General features: G+C 37.1%; 1 long non-coding RNA gene across 2 annotated transcripts; it reads right to left on the bottom strand.

The window, feature by feature from the left end:
- Window positions 1-589: 589 nt before the first annotated feature.
- LOC116484849 (uncharacterized) lies at window positions 590-4350 on the bottom strand. 2 transcript variants are annotated; one of them, XR_009210320.1, is made up of 3 exons: window positions 4213-4350; window positions 1893-1924; window positions 590-1065 (listed from the first exon to the last, which is right to left on the bottom strand). It is a non-coding gene; the product is annotated as an uncharacterized LOC116484849 (long non-coding RNA). The 2 variants fall into 2 exon arrangements; XR_004252687.2 differs by having other exon boundaries at window positions 590-985.
- Window positions 4351-7658: the final 3308 nt, after the last annotated feature.

The raw sequence follows: 7658 nt of genomic DNA, 5'->3' as shown, positions 1-7658 counted from the left end.
TTTATTTTGGTGTTGCTTCTTAAAAAAAAAAAGTCCACACTTGTTGATTGCTGTGAGGACAGAAAAGCCAACTCTATCATTTATTCATATTATGTGTTTAATATAGAAGCAGTAATCCCGGAAAAAAATACTTTTAACATTTGCTTACAAATATTGTTTAGAAAACAGTTTGCGTTTAAAGTATCAAATATTAGAGAATCTATTTGGTTAATATTTTTGAGATCTGCTACTTTGTCACATATTTTTTTTCAACCAGAAACTTTGGCTTTCTCATCAGTTCTTCATCAAGAGTCCCTGGATTGCCTCAAAGTGCAATCCCTTAGACAAATTTAGTTGCCTTTTAAAAAAACACCAGCAACAGAAAGCCCAGTAGGAAAACAAGCATTATTCTAGAAAGCAGCAACCCTGGAAAGACAGTTTTGTTAGTGGAAACACATTAGTCTTTCACAAACTAAGCAATGATGATATTTACAGAGCAGTTTGTAAAAGGTCAAACGCTCATCTTCTGCCAACAAATGCAAGGAAAAGCAGGTACTCGGGCAGGTTTTTCAAGCAGGGATCTATGGACACATTTTCAGGAGTCTGAGACTTTCAGGATATTTAAAATAATTTTAATAGTTTTGTTTCAATAGCAGAGTAAAGACGTAAAAACTCAACCTTTTAGCAGTTCAAAAGACGGAACTTTTCTTTGCAGTGATAATTCTCAAATGTAAGCCATTTTAATAGAATAAGATTCTAGTTTTTAGGTCAGCATTTCTCAAAGTGGATTCCACTGATGTGTTGTGGGGTTTCTGAAGATGATTCTATCCTTCCCAAGGGGGTCCAGGCATTATTCAAGTTTGAGAACCAGTGCTCTGAGGCGTGAACCGCTCCGTGCTGCAGAAAGGGCCGGCAAAGGCAGAGGGCGCCACCGTGAGGCCCCCATTTCAACGCTTGTCATTTCAATTGTGGTGGGTTAGAGATCACAGGGAAGCAATGCTATCTGCTGAAGAGACATCAGACAGTGTAGTAAAAAGGGTAATCCATTTATTTTCAGAGAAGTTTTCCACTCAGAGATCATACACGCTGCAGATCACAGAAACACATGCAAGCATGAAATTTAATTTTTAGTAACTCTTTCCTGGGGCTTCCATAGAAAGCAACAGTGAAAGGAAAATGATAATCATGACAAGGCAATTACAGAGAGGTTTGGGGAAAATGGAAAACTTTGAAAACATGTAGTTTAAAATTGCTTTAATTAAAAAATAATGCAAGCTGCATTAGTTTAGCTCAAAATACCAAAGTTAACATCACAGAGACAACACTTTTAAACTTTAAAATAGTCGAGAACGATTGATGCATGTTTTTTCCCAGAAGTGATTTTTTTCCCCTAGTGATTCAGAATCTATAAATGTGATAAATATTGACTTACTAGGCTCCCAACAGATGGAATGAAACATGTAGTAAAACAAAAGCAATACACTTGTGCTTTAGGCATGAAATGAGTGAGAGATTAAGCTGAGGCTTCCCTGTATTATTAAGAGGAAACAAAGTGGATAATATTAATGTTTATGCACAATTGCATGCCATTTGCAGCAAATAAATATGGCAAACTCGAAAAAGAAGGAAAGAAATAAAAAGACCCAACCATTCTTTTTTCCCAGGGCAATTATTCCCTTTCCTTTAATTTTTTTTTGAAAATTAAAGGAAAAATTTTTTTAATTACTGAAAAACAATAATTAAAAAGTTTCTATTCTTCTTAAGTTTTCTGACCACTCCTTTTGATTGCATGTTTTCAAGTATACACTGACTGCACATTTATTTCAAAAGAAAATTATGATTTGGCTTGTCTAACAGTGCTAAGAAGGAATACTAATACAGTAAAATACTGACTTGAATTCCCCAATACTTACTTAAACACCTCCAAGACAGGATGGCATTTTTCCTGAAGGTAAAAGGTACAAAGCAATGAAAATTCAAATTGTAGAAGAACTATTTCATAACTATGACATGATATTGTCATACTAACACACAGGTGAATTTCCTCTATAAAAAAAAAATCTTTGGAAAGAATTTTTAGCTGAAATATGGGCCAAAATGGCAAGTTTTCCTTGAAAGCACTAGACGAAATAACATTTTATATATATATTATATATAATGTAAAAATCCATTTATCAATGTTTTGGTTTTGGTTGTTACCTTTTGTTGCAATGATATAATGCTCTCTAGAGCCAGTGGAAAGAAGCAAAGATCAAAGAACTAAATTCTTACATGTCAGGTTTTCCAAACCATCATCACTGCAACAAAATAATTTGTCAAATTGTCAAAATTTACAGGCATCCCAGACACAGGAAATTTTGACCGAGTTTGTGCCTTCACACAGTGCTAATCTCACTCCCGGAGCTGTAAACATGATGGCCGAAGTGACAGCCTGGCTACAAATCCGTCTGGCAGCTTCATTAGACATCTCTCGCCTGACTGATTAAACTGCATTTAAGACCCACTTTTATTTTTTCAAGCCTTTTGTTTAAATTAAAAGGTCGTGTTTTCAAGCAAATGATCTGCTGCTCCCTTCCATCCAGGACCATAATACAGTTACATTATTACTAGTGTTACCCAAAGGAGAGTGAGTCAGATTCCTTGCACACCAGCCAGGGGCTCCTGCCCTGGGGACAGCCGGGACACTGGGGATGGGGACTGTTTATTTATTTGCAGAAGAACCTAGTGAGGAGGCCTGGCTGGGGGACATTGAAGTTGTCATCAAAGTCCCAATGGCCACCTAATGGGAAAATTTGGCTCAATATTAAGGACATACCAGCAATTTCAACAGTGATCCTTTAAAATTGTAGCAGTAACTTTTTCTTGAAGTGGATGCCTTTTGATAAATCTTGATATTTTATCACTGTCCATGCTTAAAAAAACAACTAAAAAGTCAGCTTTCTCAGAACCCAGATTGCTACATCAAGAAAATGTAATGGAAACACATGCTACACTGTAAACAATATTTGCTAACTTTCGCTGTAATGTATCAGGAGGTTCATATTATGAATAAAACAGAGGGCAGCTCCATGCTCCGGAGCCCCTATTGCAGGCATTCAAGCCAGACAGGGAAAAATGCAGGAAACTTCACTGACTCTTTCCTGTGGTTTTTCTGTTGGTGTGTGTGGCAAATACAGAAGAGGCATCTGAGAAATAAACCACTCCTGAGCTGTTTTAACTTCATGGGCAACCACTGAAGACTGTTTCCCATACATTTCACAGCAGGCGCAAGAGCAAGAATATGGGCCAGGCGCAGTGGCTTACACCTGTAATCCCAGCACTTTGGGAGGCCGAGGTGGGTGAGGTCAAGAGTTCGAGACCAGCTTGGCCAACATGGTGAAACCCCATCTCTACTAAGAAGACAAAAATTAGCCGGCGTGGTGGCGCATGCCTGTAATCCCAGCTACTCGGGAGGCTGAGGCAGGAGAATCGCTTGAACCCTGGAGGCGGAGGTTGCCGTGAGCCGAGATCGCGCCACTGCACTCCAGCCTGGGTGACAGAGCAAGACTCCTTCTCGGAAAAAAAAGGAAAAAAAAAAAGAACAAGAATCTAAAAACCAATGACTGTGGTTCCAGGGAAATCTGCCTAAATACAAGAGAGGGAGAAACTATTTGCTTGCAGCCTTGTTTGTGCCTTTGCCTCGCAGGGTTTGTCCTGTTTATAATGTTTGTCTTTACTTGGTAATGTATTTACCATGCCTCAGTGTGAGACCAATGCCTTTGTCATGTGTTGATGAAACAAGCGGGGTCAGGATGCATCTACACAGGTAGTGGGATTGATCCTGGAAACTAAAGTCTTATTTCCTAGTGCTGATATTTCTCATTTGTTAGTTATAGAATTTTAAGCTTTTATCTGTTATTAAATTCTATGCAAAATTGATTTTTGGATTAGATTTCGACTCTTTTTTTTACGTTTTCAATTATGATTAAATCCTCCATAATCATCAAGGGTTGAGTAGAACTGGTGTTGGCAAACTCCTACTGAGCATCAGTAACTCGGTGTGAACAAGGTTAGTGAACCATATTAAAGGAATAGTATTGCCTTTTCATTTTCATTTCAATGAGATTCAACTTATAATAAATATATTTGCATATTGACACTGCAAATAAAATCCAAAAATTACACACACACACACACACACACACACACACACTCACACACCAATAACAACACCACATAGACGTTTTCACATACTTGGAATGTAAACAATTTCCAAATCTTCAAGAACATTGCCAGACTCTCTATACCAAAAAGCCCAAGTTCTTGAACTGCATTCATGTAAGCCTATTCGAGGGAGACTGCTCCCGATGATGTGTGGGGAGTTTATACACGGGCACTGATGAGAAAAGAGAATCAACATTTGAACTTTAATTAGTAACTTTTCCAATGCTCATTTCATTTCTTTAATTTGATGTTGAACAATAAAACAAGATAAAAAAACCTGCTAATAGAAAATGAAATTTGGTTCAAGTTATCAAGTTGTTAAATCTGAATAGTATAAATAAATTTAAATACACTATTTTAAAAAATGATTCTGGCACCTGAAAGTTAAATTAATAATGAAAATATATTCTTTGAAAGATACAGAATTTCAAAATATAGTAATCTCATTGCAAATTTCATTAATTGAAAAATTAGCGTTTCCCAGCAAGCTCTTAAAAAAAAACATCTCCATAGAAGGTATTTTAACATACACACTAACTTAGGATATCTTGAGATGTTACATGAGTATGTCCCTATTAGTTTTAAGCAGCATAAGCTAAACCTTAAAATTGATTTTAAATTGCTTAAATAAGGAAATATGTAAGGTGTTCCTGTACCTAGTAATAATTTATTATGTTGGTTGTTGTTATTGAGTTATTTGAGTAGTTTTTAGATAACTATCTGACCACTAATGATCAAAGTAATTGATATTCTGCAACTTCTATTCCTGATCCAATACTTCAATAAGCCAGTCATTACCTATCTAAAGCAAATAAATAAATAAATGAAAGCAAATAACTTCAATTTTTTCAGATATCAAAAGCTTAATTAAAATTAAGTTAATGTCAACAATTTTAGATGCAAAAATATTCCCCAAAATGAGTGTCAAATTGACCGGGAGAAGGGGCGATATTTTGCTAGCCTTTCCTATGTTTTTACTCTGAAAAAAGGAAGCTATTTTTCCATTTCAAAATCTCTTCCAAGTGGGTCAAATCCAAATAACTAACAATTTGTTCCATTCATTAATCATGTAAGCTCTAAAGATGTGTTTTTGAAAAAAGTATATTAATATTGATGGACACATTTGGCAAAGCAAGGTCAGCTATATACAAAAGCCATTTTAAACAGCCTCTTTAATAAGGTGGGAGACAAAAAATACCAGCACACAAGAGTATGTGTTTAATTAGGAGGTATACTGTATTTAGGAACATTCTAATGAATAATAAATGATGTTTTATTTCCTGTGTCTTAGACACAAAGCCAAATAATCAAGAATCAAAGCAACTCTAAGTATTAGGTAACAATCAGTAAACTTGGGCAAGATTCTTTTTCCCTCTCAAGTTTAATTGGCTCATTGTTCCCAGGAACTATAAACCATGGGGTTGGTGGCAGTGCCGAAGTTTACTTCTATAAAGGAAGATTAACATATTCTGGAACTTTACACTAATCCTTGTTTTGAGTTAACTCAAGCAGATTGGATTAGTAATTCTTACCTACCACCCACTAGAAGGGACCCCAGCCTCTTTTCTTTGACAACCAGTGGTATTGTACACCTTCTGTGCATTATCTCCCACTGAAAACATTCTCCAGGAAGAAACTGTGTTAAAGGAGAAAGAAATTGTTTTACATGAGGGGGGCAAGAACCAGGCTTCTCAAAGCTGAAGCGGGTTGTTTGTCTATTATCAGCTTGGTGCACATTTGGTTAATTCAGGCAGTGGTGGGTATTCTGAGAAGTTCATTAAACATTTCCTCATCAGTGAATTGGCTTTTCTCTTCTCCTCATTTGGGGAGGGCTGCTGCCGACAGGCAAGAGAAAACCCTCCTCCCTTCAAGCCCTCCTAGAACCATTTCTGGCTCCTTTCTTTTCCTTGGATTCTCTCAACTCTCAGATATGAACCAGAAGTAAACTGAACAATTCTCTAGGGAAATGATTATTTAGCCCTGTTCTTATTAATACAATTACCTTATATTCCTATTGATGTGAAGTCGTTATAGAAAGAATACAAACAAACAAAAAAATCAAGTTCTGCCGAGATGACTTTGGCCTGCAGGTTCAGATCCCCACAGGCCTATATCTGTTGGCACGTGCCTGAAGAATTTTGATTTTGCATTTTTGAATAAATGGCTTAACATCCCTTTTTATTCCTATCTTTAGCTTTCTAACAATCTTAAACTGTGACCACTATTCATGATCGACCTCCGTTCTGTAAAGAACAAAACCATAGAAATCCGCTGCTGTCCTCGTTTTCGTGGTAGCTTTTGCCACAGAGCAGCCAGCTGGCCCTTTTGTAATGCTAGGACATAGTCAATCACTGTTTTAATATTAAACATCATTAGAAGCAGGTAAACTATTTCATTTTTTGTTCTATGAGTGAAAAGTCTAAATATGAATTCTTGTTTTACTTCAAATAACCAATATAATGTATTTGAAGCAGAATTGCCAAGAAGTTGATTTTTAAAATTAAACTGATATTTCAAATTACTTTACCCCATTCCTTTACATGAATTCCAGCCAAGTGAGAACCGCTGCCTACTAACTATTAAATAGGGAATAATGATCTATGATTTTGAGGAATTTGAAAGAGATAAAGAGAGAGATAATTACTTAGCATCCACTTGGAGCCAACCACTAGCTTAAGCAATTTATATATAATTTTGTGTGAAATAGACGTTAGTTTTCCCATTACACAGATGCAGAATCTGAGAGGCTAGTGTCCCCAGAACAATATAGTAAGCATGAGGATTTGAACCCAGGTTGATGGGACTCTAATAACTCATATTGTTTTTGTACCAAATATCTTATGTTTCATATAATATCATTTTGAGAGCTGTAAGTTCATAAGTTAAGAACAATGGTTAGTATACAAATGAACTTGACTAACATTCTGGCCACCCAGCAGATGACTCTGGCCGAAGGAATGAGAGAAAGGAGAGGCAGGACTGAGAGGTTTGAGCAAGACCCTCACCTAGAAGGGCAGGCCTAGGTAGCACTTGAAACAGCCTTAACAGCCAAGGTCACCTATGGTAATGCATACCTAGAAATGTTATAAAGAGATCTCCCAATGTGGATGTGAGGACTTCAAGAAGGAACATCACCTGCTTCTAAATGTGCTTCCTCATCTTTTCCTTCCCCGAACCTTCCCAACACTGTTCAATCTCAGTCAGGAAACCAGCCCAGCAAACCTCCTGGCCCTTGAAGGAAAGTCACAAAGAAGTCAGAGCCCAAAGCCCAGACTCCCTCCGCACAATTCTGTTTGCCTCTTAGTACTGCCTCAATCCCGTTTTCACCGGCTCAGAAATCTTGATCCAATGACACCCTTTCCATCCCTCCCTCTCTCCAGGCCCTGTGTGGTCTTCTACCATAATGACAAATTATACAGTTACCGTCGCTGTTGGGTGAATACACACTTACACACACACATTACTGTCAGCCGAAC

This window comes from Hylobates moloch, unplaced genomic scaffold (assembly GCF_009828535.3).
Source record: "Hylobates moloch isolate HMO894 unplaced genomic scaffold, HMol_V3 SCAFFOLD_16, whole genome shotgun sequence".
Taxonomy (NCBI): domain Eukaryota; kingdom Metazoa; phylum Chordata; class Mammalia; order Primates; family Hylobatidae; genus Hylobates; species Hylobates moloch.
Note: the sequence above shows the minus strand (reverse complement) of the source record. Positions and strands in the feature narration are given on the sequence as shown.